The sequence below is a fragment of the Sorex fumeus genome, unplaced genomic scaffold, assembly GCF_029834395.1.
Source record: "Sorex fumeus unplaced genomic scaffold, SorFum_2.1 ptg000273l, whole genome shotgun sequence".
Classification (NCBI taxonomy): Eukaryota; Metazoa; Chordata; class Mammalia; order Eulipotyphla; family Soricidae; genus Sorex; species Sorex fumeus.
This window is the reverse complement of record NW_026606330.1, coordinates 205,899-219,070: the sequence shown is the minus strand read 5'-3', so window position 1 is coordinate 219,070 and position 13,172 is coordinate 205,899.

The window sequence follows — 13,172 nt, the reverse complement described above, 5'->3', positions numbered from 1 at the left end:
ACGCCTGAGGTGCCCCACTCCTGTTCCGACCCTCGGCCTCGTTCTGAGCCGCTGCCGACCCTGGGGCTTAGCTCCGCGGCCCTCGCGGGCCAAGGACGGGGCCACACTCCGGGGCCGGCCACGCCCGGCAGGGCCCTCGGCCCCGCTCCAGGCAGCTGCCGACCCCTGGGCTTAGCTCCGCGGCACCAGCTGGCGAAGGGAAGGTCTGTGCGCCTGGGCCGGCCGCGCCCGGCACGGCCTTCGGTCCCACTCCGGGCAGCTGCCGACCGCGGGGCTTAGCTCCGCGTCACCCGTGGGCCGAGGCCCGGGCCGCGCTCTCGCGCCACCCGCGCCCACACGGCCCTTAGCCCCGCTCCGGGCCGCAGCCGACCCCAGGGCTTAGCTCCGCGGCACCTGCCGTCGGAGGGCCGGACCACGCGCTCAGGCCGCCCCGCGACCGGCACCGCTCTTGGCCCCGCTCGGGGCCACTGCTGACCCCGGGGCTCAGCTCCGCAGCACCTGCGGGCCGAGGGCCGAGCCGCACCTAGCCTGGCCCACGGCACCGCTCCGGGCCTCTGCTGAAGCCGGGGCTTAGCTCCGCGGCATGAGCCAGCGGAGGGCCGAGCTGCGTGCCCTGGCCGGCCCATGCCCGGCCGGTCCCTCGGCCCAGCTAAAGGGCGCTGCGGACCCCGGGGCTTAGCTCCGTGGCACGCACCGGCGGTGGGCTGGGACGCGTTCCCGGGCCGACCCATGCCTGGCCCGGCCCTCGGCACCGCTGCGGGCCGCTGCCGACCCCGGGGCTTAGATCCATGACACGCCGGCGGAGGACCGTGCCGCGCTCCAGGGCCGCCCCGCGCCTGGCACGGCTCTCGTACCCGCTCTGGGCCGCTGCTGATCCCGGGGCTTAGCTCCGTGGCACCTGCCGGCTGAGGGCCAGGCCGCGCGCCCGGGCCGCCCCACGTCCGGCATGGCCTTCCACCCCGCTCCGGGTCGCTGCCGACCCCGGAGCTTAGCTTTGCGGCACCCGCCGGCGGAGGGCCGGGCCGCCCCACTCCCGTCCCGACCCTCGGCCCCGCTCCGGACCGCTGCAGACCCCGGGGCTTAGCTCCGCAGCACCCGCGGGCCGAGTGCCGGGTCGCGCGCCCAGGCCGCCCCGCGCCCGGCCCGGCCCTCATCCCCGCTCCGGGCCGCTGCCGACCCCTTGTCTTAGCTCCGTGGCACCCACCGGCGGAGGGCCGGACCGCGCGCCCTGTCCACCACTCGCCCGGCCCGGCCCTCGCCCTGCTCCGGGCCTCTGCCGACCCCAGGGCTTAGCTCCACGTGACCGAGGGCCGGGCTGCACGCCCGGGTCGCACCGCGCCCAGCCCGGTCCTCGGACCCGTACCGGGCCGTTGCCGACACCGGGGCTTAGTACCGCGGCACCAGCCGGCGTAGGGCCGGGCCGCGTGCCCGGGCCTACCAGCACCCGACCCGGCCCTTGGCCCCGCTCCGGGCCGCTGCCGACACAGGGGCTCAGCTCCGCGACACCCACTGGTGGAGGACTGGCCGAGTGCCCGAGCCGCCCCGCTCCCGTTCCGACCCTCGGCCGCGTTCTGGGCCGCTGCCGACCCCGGGGCTTAGTTCCGCGGCACCCGCCTGCGGAGGGCCTGGCCACGCGCCCTGGCTGCCCCGTGCCCTGCCCGGCCCTGGCCCCGTTCGGGGCTGCTGCCGACCCCGGGGCTTAGCTCCGCGGCACCTGCGGGCCGAGGGCCGGGCCGTGCTCCTGGGCTGCTCTGCGCCAGGCACCGCCCTCGGCACCGCTCCTGGCCGCTGCCGACCCCGGGGCATAGCTCCACGGAACCCACCGTCGGAGGACCAGGCCGCACGCCCGGGGCCTCTCCACGCCCGGCACGGCCCTCATACCTGCTCCGGGCCGCTGCCGACTCCGGAGCTTAGCTCCTTGCACCCGCGTGCCAAGGGCCAGGCCGCGAGCACGGGCCGCCCAGCTCCCGTCCCGACATTTGGCCATGATCCGGGCAGCTCCCGACCCCCGGGCTTAGCTCCACGGCACACGCGGGCCAGGTCGGGGCCACGCGCCCGGGCCACACCGCGCCCGACCCGGCCCTCGCCCCGCTCCGGTCCGCTGCCGACCCCGGGGCTTAGCTCTGCGGCACCCGTTGGCGGAGGACGGGCCGCGCGCCCAGGCCATACTGCGCCTGTCTCGGCCCTCGGCCCTGATTCAGGCCGCTGCTGACCCCGGGGCTTAGCTCTGCGGCACCCGCGGGCCGACGGTCGGGCCGCATGCCCGGGCCTCCCCACGACCATACAGACACTCGGCCCCTCTCCAGACCGCTGCCGACCCCGGGGCTTAGCTCCGTGGCACCCGTCGGCCGAGGGCCAGGCCGCGCGCCCTGTCCACCCCGCGACGGGCCCGGCCCTCGGCCCCGCTCCGAACCGCTGCCAACCCTGAGGTTAGCTCTGCGGCAACCAGGGGCCGAGGGCCGGGTTGCACGCCCGGGCCGCATCGCGCCCGGCCCGGCCCTCGGCCCCGCTCCGGGCCACTGCTGACACCGGGGCTTAGTCCCGCGGCACCCACCGGTGGAGGTCCGGTCCGCGTTCCCGGGCCGACCTGCGCCCTACCCAGCCCTCATACCCGCTCCAGGCCGCTGCCGACACCGGGGCTCAGCTCCGCGGCACCCGTTGGTCGGAGGACCGGCCGCGTGCCCGGGCCGCCCCGCTCCCGTCGGTACCCTCGGCCGCGCTCCGGTACGCTTCCGACCCCGGGATTTAGCTCCGCGGCACACTCCGGCAGAGGACCGGGCCACTCGCCCGAGCCGCCCCGCTCCCGTCCCGACCCTCAGCCATGTTCTGGGCCACTGCCAAACCCGGGGCTTAGCACCACGGCACCCGCCAGCGGAGGGCCTTGTCACACGCCTGGGTCGCTGCCGACCCAGAGGCTTAGCTCTGCGACACACTCCGGCGGAGAATTGGGCCACGTGCCCAGGCCGCCTCGCTCTCGTCAGTACCCTCGGCCGCGCTCCGGGCCGCTTCCGACCCTGGGACTTAGCTCCGCGGCACACTCCGGCGGAGGACCGGGCCACTCTCCCGAGCCGCTCCGCTCCCGTCCCGACCCTCAGCCGCGTTCTGGGCCACTGCCGAACCTGGGGCTTAGCACCACGGCACCCGCCAGCGGAGGGCCTTGCCACGCGCCCGGGTCGCTGCCGACCCGGGGACTTAGCTCTGCGGCACACTCCGGCGGAGAACCAGGCCACTCGCCCAGGCTGTCCCGCTCTCGTCGGTACCCTCGGCCTCGCTCTGGGCCACTGATGACCGCGGGGCATAGCTCCGTGGCACCCGCGGGCCGAGGGCCGGGACGCGTGCCCGGGCAGCACCACGCCCGGCCCGGACCTCGGCCCTGCCCCGGGCCGCTGCCGACCCCGGTGCTTAGCTCCGCGGCACCCGAAAGCGGAGAACCGGGCCACGTGCCCAAGCCACCCCACTCCCGTCCCGACCCTCGGCCACGTTCTGGGCCGCTGCCGACCCCAGGGTTTAGCTCCGCGGCAGCCGAAAGCGGAGAACCGGGCCACGTGCCCGAGCCACCCCACTCCCGTCCCGACCCTCGGCCGCGTTCTGGGCCGCTGCCGACCCTGGGGTTTAGCTCCGTGGCGCAAGCGTGCATAGGGCCGGGCCGCGCGCCGGGTCCGCCCCTTACCTGTCCCGGCCGCGCGCCGGGCCCGCCCCGCGCCCGGACCGGCACTGCCCCGATCCAGGCCACTGCCGTCTCCGGGGCTTAGCTCTGCGGTGTCAGCCGGTGGAGGGCAGGTCCGCGCACCCGGGCCGCCCGCGCCCTGCACTGCCCTCGGCTCCACTCTGGGCAGCGCCGACCCTGGGGCTTAGCTCTGCGGCACCCTATGTCCGAAGGGCGGGCCGCGTACCTGGGCCGCCCTGCGTCCGGCCCGGCCCTCGGCCACGCTCCGGGCCACTGCCGACCCCGGGGCTTAGCTCCTCGGCATACAGCGGTGGAGGGCCGGGCCGAGCGCCCAGATCGACCGGTGCCTGGCTCGGCCCTCGGCTCCGCTCCGGGCCGCTGCTGACCCCGGGGCTTAGCTCCGCGGTGTCAGCCGGCGGAGGGCAGGTCCGCGCGCCGGGCCTGCTGCGCCTGGCACTGCCCTCGGCTCCGCTCTGGGCAGCGCCGTCCCCAGGGCTTAGCTCTGCAGCACCTGCGGGCAGAGGGCCGGGCCGCGGGCCTGTGCCGCCCCGCACCCAGCCTGGCCCGCGGCCCACCCCGGGCCGCTGCCGACCCCGGGGCTTAGCTCCGCGGCACCCGAGGGCCGATGGCCGGGACGCGCGCCCCGGTCCGCACCGCGCAAGTCCCGGCACTCAGCGCCGCCCCAAGCCGCTGCTGACCCCGGGGCTTGGCTCCGCGGCACCCGCTGGCGGAGGACCGGGCCACGTGCCCAAGCCGCCCCGCTCCCATCCCGACACTCGGCCGCGTTCTGGGCCGCTGCCGACCCTGGGGCTTAGCTCTGCGGCACCCGCCGGCGGAGGGCCGGGCAGCGCCCTGGCTGCCCCGCGCCCGGCCCGGCCCTCGGCCCCGCTCCGGGCTGCTGCCAACCCCGGAGCTTAACTCCGCAACACCAGTGGGCTGAGGGCCGGGCCACGCACCCGGGCCGCCCAGCGCCCTGCCCGGCCCTCGGCCCCTCTCCGGGCCACTGCCGATCCCAGGGCTTAGCTCCGCAGCCCACGCGGGCCGAGGGCCTCGCCGTGCGCTGGGGCTGCCCTGCGCCCGGCCCGGACCTTGGCCCCACTCCGGGCAGCTGCCGACCCCAGGGCTTAGCTCCATGGCACCCGCCGGTGGAGGACCGGGCCGCACGGCCGTTCTGCCCCACGCCAGTTCCGGCTCTCGGACAGCTCCGTGCTGCTGCCGAGCCCGCGGCTAAGCTCTGCGGCACCCACCGGCCGAGGGCCAGGCCGCGGGCCTGTGCCGCCCTGCACCCGGCCGGGCCCACGGCAACGTTCCGGGCCGCTGCCGACCACGGGGCTTAGCTCCGCGGCACCCGTGGGCCGAAGGCCGGGCCGCGGGCCCAGGCCGCATCCTGCACAGCCCGGCCCTCGGCCCTGTCCCGGGCCGCTACCGTCCCCGGGGCTTATCTCAGCGGCACTTACCGGCGGAGGGCCTGGACACGCGCCCAGGCTGCCTGGCGCCCGGCCCGGCCCTCGGCCCCGCTCAGGGCCGCTGCCGACCCCGGGTCTTAGCTCCGCGGCACCCGTGGGCCAAGGGACGGGCCGCGCGCCTGGGCCTCCCCAATCCCGTCCCGACACTTGGCCACACTCCGGGCCGCGGCAGACCCTGGGACTTAGCTCCGCGGCACGCACTGGTGTAGGGCCGGGCCGCGCACCCGGTCTGGCCTTTGGCCCCGCTCCGGGCCGCTGCCGACCCCAGGGCTTAGCTCCGCGGCACCCGCCAGCCGAAGGCCCAGCCACGCTTCCAGGCTGCCCCGCACACGTACCGACACTTGACCGCTCTCCAGACCACTGCCGCCCCCTGGGCTTAGCTCCGCAGAACCAGGGTGCCGAAGGCCGGGCCTCGTGCCCGAGCCTCCCTGCTCCCGTCCCGACCCTCGGCTGCCTTCCAGGCCGATGACGACACCAGGGCTTAGCTCCGCGGCACCCGCTGGTGGAGGGCCGGGCCTCGCGCCCGGGCCGTCCCGTGTCCAACCCGGCCCTCGTCCCCGCTCCGGGCCGCTGCAAACCCCGGGGCTTAGCTCCGCGGAACCCGCTGGCGGAGGACCGGCCGCGCTTCCAGGCTGCCCCGCACCCGTACCGACACTCGGCCGCTCTCCAGATCGCTGCCGCACCCTGGGCTTAGCTCCGCGGCACCAGCGTGCCGAAGGCCGGGCCGCATGCCCGGGCCGCCCTGCGCCCGGCACGGCCCTCGGCCCTGCTCCGGGCCGCTGAACACCCCGGGACTTAGCTCCGGGGCACCCGATGGCCGAGGGCTGGGCCTCGCTACCGGGCCACCCCACGCCCTGCCCGGCCCTCGGCCCTGCTCCAGGCCGCTGCCGACCCTGGGGCTTAGCTCCGCAGCACCCGACTGTGGAGGGCCGGGCCGCACGCCCAGGCCGCCCAGCGCCCTGCCCAGCCCTCGTCCCCGCTCCGGGCCGCTGCCAACCCTGGGGCTTAGCTCCGCGGCACACGTGGGCGGAGGGCTGGGCCGCGCGCCCAGGCCACCCTGTGTCCGACCCGGCCCTTGGCCCTGCCGCGGCCGCTACCGACCCCGGGGCTTAGCTCTGCGGCACTTGCCGTCAGAGGGCCTGGCCACGCGCCCGGGCCACTCAGCGACTGGACGGCCCTCGGCCCCGCTCTGGGCCGCTGCCTACCCTGGGGCTTAGCTCCTTGGAACACACAGGCCTCTTGCCGAGCCGCTCGCCGGGGCCGCCCAGCGCCCGGCCCGGCCCTGGCCCCGCTCCTGGCCACTGCTGACCCCGGTGCTTAGCCGCGGCACCCGCTGGCTGAGGGCCGGTCTGCACGCCTGGGCCGCCCCACGCCCAGCACGGCCCTCGGCCCCGCTCCGGGCCGCTGCCGACTCCGGGGCTTATCTCCGTGGCAAACCCCGTCCGAGAGTCAGGCCGCAAGCCCGAGCCGCCCCGCTTCCGTCCCGACCCTCGCCCTCATTCCGGGCCACTGCCGACCCCGTGGCTTAGCACTGAGGCACCCGCCGCAGAGGGCCGGGCCACGTGTACGGAGTTCCCCGCGCCCTGCCAGGCCCTCAGCCCCTCTCCGGGCTGCTGACAACCCCGGGGCTTAGCTCCTCCACACAGGACGGCGGAGTGCTGGGCCGAGCGCCAGCGCCGACAATTGCCCGGCTAGGCCCTAAGCCCCATTCTGGGCTGCTGCTGACCCCGGGGTTTAGCTCCACGGCAGCCGCGGGCCGAGGGCTGGGCCGCGCACCCGGTCCACACCGCGCCCGTCCTGGCCCTCGGCCCACCTGGGGGCCGCTGCCGACCCCAGGGTTTAGCCCCGCTGCACTCGCCGGTGGAGGGCTGGGACGTGCGCCCGGGCCGCCCCAGGCCCGGCCCCGCCTTCGGCCCTGCCCCCGACCTCTGCTGACCCGGGGTATTAGCTCCGCGGCACCCGCGTGCCGAAGGCCGGGCCGCGTGCCCGGGCCACACCACACCCGTCCCGGCCCTCGGCCGATCTCTGGACCGCTGCCGACCCCGGGGCTTAGCTCCACGGCATCCGCCGGCCGAGGGCCAGGCCGCGCACCCGGGCCACACCACGCCCGGCCCGGCCCTTGACCCCGCCCTGGGCCGCTGTCGACCCTGGGCTTAGCTCCGCGGTACACTCCGGCGGAGTACCGGGCAATGTGCCCGGCCGCCCCGCTCCCATCGGTACCCTCGTCCGCGCTCCGGGCATCTTCCGACCCCGGGACTTAGCTCCGCGGCACACGTCCGCGGAGGGCCGGGCCACGTGCCCGGGCCGCCCCGCGCCCGGCCCGGCCCTCAGCCCCGCTCCTGGCCGCTGCCCACCCCGGGCTTAGCTTCACAGCGCCAGTCAGTGGAGGGCAGGTCCGCGTGCCCGGTCCAGCCGCGCCCGTCAAGGCCTTCGGCACCGCTCCGGGCCGCTGCCGACTCCGGGGCTTAGCTCCGTGGCACCTCCTGGCTGAGGGTCGGGCCGCACGCCTGAGGTGCCCCGCTCCCGTTCCGACCCTCGTCCTCGATCTGAGCCGCTGCCGACCCTGGGGCTTAGCTCCGTGGCCCTCGCGGGCCGAGGACGGGGCCACATGCCGGGCCGGCCACGCCCGGCAGGGCCCTCGGCCCCGCTCCAGGCAGCTGCCGACCGCTGGGCTTAGCTCCGCGGCACCAGAAGGCGGAGGGCAGGTCCGCGCCCGGGCTGGCCACGCCCGGCACGGCCCTCGGCCCCACTCCGGGCTGCTGCCGACCCCGGGGCTTAGCTCCGCGGCACCAGCTGGCGAAGGGAAGGTCTGCGCGCCTGGGCTGGCCGCGCCCGGCACGGCCTTCGGTCCCACTCCGGGCAGCTGCCGACCGTGGGGCTTAGCTCCGCGCCACCCGTGGGCCGAGGCCCGGGCCGCGCTCTCGCGCCACCCGCGCCCACACGGCCCTTAGCCCCGCTCCGGGCCGCAGCCGACCCCAGGGCTTAGCTCCGTGGCACCTGCCGTCGGAGGGCCGGACCACGCGCTCGGGCCGCCCCGCGACCGGCACCGCTCTTGGCCCCGCTCCGGGCCACTGCTGACCCCGGAGCTCAGCTCTGCAGCACCTGCGGGCCGAGGGCCGAGCTGCACCTAGCCTGGCACGCGGCACCGCTCCGGGCCTCTGCTGAAGCTGGGACTTAGCTCCGCGGCATGCGCCAGCGTAGGGCCGAGCTGCGTGCCCTGGCCGGCCCGTGCCCGACCGGTCCCTCAGCCCAGCTAAAGGGCACTGCGGACCCCGGGGCTTAGCTCCGCGGCACTCGCCGATGGTGGGCTGGGACGCGCTCCCGGGCCGACCCATGCCTGGCCCGGCCCTCGGCCCCGCTGCGGGCCGCTGCCTAACCCAGGGCTTAGATCCACGACACACGCCGGCGGAGGACCGTGCCGCGCGCCAGGGCCGCCCCGCGCCTGGCACGGCCCTCGTACCCACTCTGGGCCGCTGCTGACCCCGGGGCTTAGCTCTGTGCCACCTGCCGGCTGAGGGCCAGGCCGCGCGCCCGGGCCGCCCCACGTCCGGCATGGCCTTCCACCCCGCTCCGGGTCGCTGCCGACCCCGGAGCTTAGCTTTGCGGCACCCGCCGGCGGAGGGCCGGGCCGCCCCACTCCCGTCCCGACCCTCGGCCCCGCTCCGGACCGCTTCAGACCCCGGGGCTTAGCTCCGCGGCACCCGTGGGCTGAGTGCCGGGTCGCGCGCCCAGGCCGCCCCGCGCCCGGCCCGGCCCTCATCCCCGCTCCGGGCCGCTGCCGACCCCGGGTCTTAGCTCCGCGGCACCCACCGGCGGAGGGCCGGACCGCGCGCCCTGTCCACCACTCGCCCGGCCCGGCCCTCGCCCTGCTCCGGGCCTCTGCCGACCCCAGGGCTTAGCTCCACGGCACCCGCTACCGAGGGCCGGGCTGCACGCCCGGGTCGCACCGCGCCCAGCCCGGTCCTCGGACCCATACCGGCTCGCTGCCGACACCAGGGCTTAGTACCGCGGCACCGGCCGGCGTAGGGCCGGGCCGCGTGCCCGGGCCTACCCGCACCCGACCCGGCCCTTGGCCCCGCTCCTGGCCGCTGCCGACACAGGGGCTCAGCTCCGCGGCACCCACTGGTGGAGGACCGGCCAAGAGCCCGAGCCGCCCCGCTCCCGTTCTGACCCTCGGCCGCGTTCTGGGCCGCTGCCGACCCCGGGACTTAGTTCCGCGGCACCCGCCTGCGGAGGGCCTGGCCACGCACCCTGGCCGCCCCGTGCCTTGCCCGGCCCTGGCCCCGTTCGGGGCTGCTGCCGACCCCGGGGCTTAGCTCCGCGGCACCTGCGGGCCGAGGGCCGGGCCGCACTCCTGGGCTGCTCTGCGCCAGGCACCGCCCTCGGCACCGCTCCTGGCCGCTGCCGACCTGGGGGCTTAGCTCCGCGGCACACTCTGGCGGAGCACCGGGCAACGTACCCGGGCCGCCCCGCTCCCGTCCGTACACTCTGCCATGCTCCGGGCCGCTGCCGACCCGGGGGCTTAGCTCCGCGGCACACTCCTGCGGAGGACCGGGCCACTCGCCTGGGCCGCCCCACTCCGGTCGGTACCCTAGGCCTCGCTCCAGGCCACTGCTGACCCCGGGGCATAGCTCCACGGAACCCACCGGCAGAGGACCAGGCCGCGTGCCCGGGGCCTCTCCACGCCCGGCACGGCCCTCGTACCTGCTCCGGGCCGCTGCTGACTCTGGAGCTTAGCTCCTTGCACCCGCGGGCCAAGGGCCAGGCCGTGAGCAAGGGCCGCCCAGCTCCCGTCCCGACATTTGGCCGCGATCCGGGCAGCTCCCGACCCCTGGGCTTAGCTCCGCGGCACACGCGGGCCAGGGCAGGGTCACGCGCCCGGGCCACACCGCGCCCGACCCGGCCCTCGCCCCGCTCCAGTCCGCTGCCAACACCGGTGCTTAGCTCCGCGGCACACGTGGGCGGAGGGCTGGGCCGCGCGCCCGGGCCACCCTGTGTCCGACCCGGCCCTCGGCCCCGCCGCGGCTGCTACCGACCCCGGGGCTTAGCTCTGCGGCCCTTGCCGTCGGAGGGCCTGGCCACGCGCCCGGGCCACTCAGCGACTGGACGGCCCTCGGCCCCGCTCTGGGCCGCTGCCTACCCCGGGGCTTAGCTCCTTGGAACACACAGGCCTCGGGCCGGGCCGCTCGCCGGGGCCGCCCAGCGCCCGGCCCGGCCCTGGCCAAGCTCCTGGTCACTGCTGACCCCGGTGCTTAGACGCGGCACCCGCTGGCTGAGGGCCGGTCTGCGTGCCTGGGCCGCCCCGCGCCCGGCACGGCCCTCGGCCCCGCTCCGGGCCGCTGCCGACCCCGGGGCTTATCTCCACAGCAAACCCCTTCCAAGAGTCAGGCCGCAAGCCCGAGTCGCCCCGCTTCTGTCTCGACCCTCGCCCTCGTTCCGGGCCGCTGCCGACCCCGTGGCTTAGCACTGAGGCACCCGCCGCAGAGGGCCGGGCCACGTGTACGGAGTTCCCCGCGCCCTGCCAGGCCCTCAGCCCCTCTCCGGGCCGCTGACGACCCCGGGACTTAGCTCCTCCGCACAGGACGGCAGAGTGCCGGGCCGAGCGCCAGCGCCCGACCCGTGCCCGGCTAGGCCCTAAGCCCCACTCTGGGCTGCTGCTGACCCCGGGGTTTAGCTCCGCGGCAGCCGCGGGCCGAGGGCCGGGCCGCGCACCCGGTCCACACCGCGCCCGTCCCGGCCCTCGGCCCACCTGGGGGCCGCTGCCGACCCCAGGGTTTAGCCCCGCTGCACTCGCCGGTGGAGGGCCGGGACGTGCGCCCGGGCCGCCCCAGGCCCCGGCCCCGCCTTGGGCCCTGCCCCCGACCTCTGCTGACCCGGGGTATTAGCTCTGAGGCACCCGCGTGCCGAAGGCCGGGCCGCGTGCCCGGCCACACCGCACCCGTCCCGGCCCTCGGCCAATCTCTGGACCGCTGCCGACCCCGGGGCTTAGCTCTGCAGCATCCGCCGGCCGAGGGCCAGGCCACGCACCCAGGCCACACCGCGCCCGGCCTGGCCCTTGGCCCCGCCCTGGGCCGCTGTCGACCCTGGGCTTAGCTCCGCGGTACACTCCGGCGGAGTACCGGGCAATGTGCCCAGCCGCCCCGCTCCCATCGGTACCCTAGTCCGCGCTCCGGGCCTCTTCCGACCCCGGGACTTAGCTCCGCGGCACACGTTCGCGAGGGCCAGGCCCGCGCGCCCGGGCTGCCCCACGCCCGGGCCCGGCCCTCAGCCCCGCTCCTGGCCGCTGCCCACCCCGGGCTTAGCTTCACGGCGCCAGTCAGTGGAGGGCAGGTCCGCGTGCCTGGTCCAGCCGCGCCCGTCAAGGCCTTCGGCACCGCTCCGGGCCGCTGCCGACTCCGGGGCTTAGCTCCGTGGCACCCGCCGTCGGATGAACAGGCCATGCGCCCGAGCCGCTCCGCTCCCGTCCCGACCCTCGGCCCCACTCCTGGCCACTGCTGACCCAGGGGCATAGCTCCGCGGCCACCAGCGTGCCGAAGGCCGGGCCGCGTACCCTGGCCGCCCCGCACCCGTACCGACACTCGGGCCGCTCTCCAGACCACTGCCGACCCCGTGGCTTAGCTCTGCGGCACCCACCGCCCGAGGGCCGGGCCGCACGCTCGGGCCACCCCGTGCCCGGCCCGGCCCTCGGCCCCTCCCCGGGACGCTGCCGATCCCGGGGCTTAACACCGCGGCACACTCCGGCGGAGGACTGGGCCATGTGCCCGGGCCGCCCTGCTTCCTTCGGTACCTCGGTCCCGCTAACGGACCGCTGCCGACCCCGGGACTTAGCTCCGCGGCACGCGCCGGAGGAGGGCTGTACCGCACGCCCCGGCCGCCCCGCACCCAGCCCGGCCCCAGGTCCCGCTCCAGGCTTCTGCCGACCCCGGGGCTTAGCTCCGCGACACTAGCGGGCCGAGGGCCGGGCCGAGTGCCTGGGCCACTCCGCACCCGGCCCGGCCCTCGGCCACCCTCCGGGCCGCTGCCGACCCCGTGGCTTAGCTCCGCGGCACCTGCCGTCAGAGTAACGGGCCACGTGCCCAAGCAACCCCGCTCCTGTCCCCGACTCTCGGCCCCGCTCCAGTCCACTGCTGACCCAGGGGCTTAGCTCCGTGGCAACCACGTGCCGAAGGCCGGGGCCGCGTGCCCAGGCGGCCCTGCGCCCGGCCCGGCCCTCGGTCCCCCTATGAGCCGCTGCCAACCCCGAGGCTTAGCTCCGCGGCACCCGCCGGCCGAGGGCCGGGCCTCACGACGGGGCCACACCGCGCCTTACCCAGCCCTCGGTCCCGCTCCGGGCCGCTACCGACCTCGGGGCTTAGCTCCGTGGCATGCACCGACGGAGGGCTGGGCCGTGCACCAGGGCCGCCCGGCGCCGGGCCCGTCCCACGGCCCGCTCCGGGTGGCTGCCGACCCCGGGGCTTAGCTCCGAAGTACCCGCCGGCGGAGGACCGTGCCACTCGCACGGTCTGCCCCGCGCCCGGTCCGGCCCTGGGCCCACCTCCGGACCGCAGCCGACCCGGGGCTTAGCCCCGCGGCACCTGCCGGTGGAGGGCCGGGCCATGCGCCCGGGCCGCCCCGCGCCTGGCCCGGCCTTCGGCCCTGCACCGGGCCGCTGCTGACCCTGGGGCTTAGTTCCGCGGCAGCCGCGCGCGAGGGCTGGGACGCTCGCCTGGGCCGCACCGCGCCCGGCCCTGCCCTCGGACCCGCCCCAAGCCGCTGCCGACTCCGGGGCTTACCCCCGTGGCACCCGGGGGCCAAGGGCTGGGCCGCGCCTACGGGCCGCCCTGTTGCCGTCTCGACAGTTGGCCTATCTCCGAGCAGCTCCGGACCCCGGGGCTTAGCTCTGCAGCACCCGCCTGCCGAGGGCCCGGCCACATGTCCGGGCTGCCCCGCGCACGTACCGACACTCGGACGCTCTCCAGACCTCTGCCGACCCCGGTGCTAAGCTCCGCGGCACTCTCCGGCGGAGGACCGGGCCACGTGCCTGGGACGCCTTGCTCCCG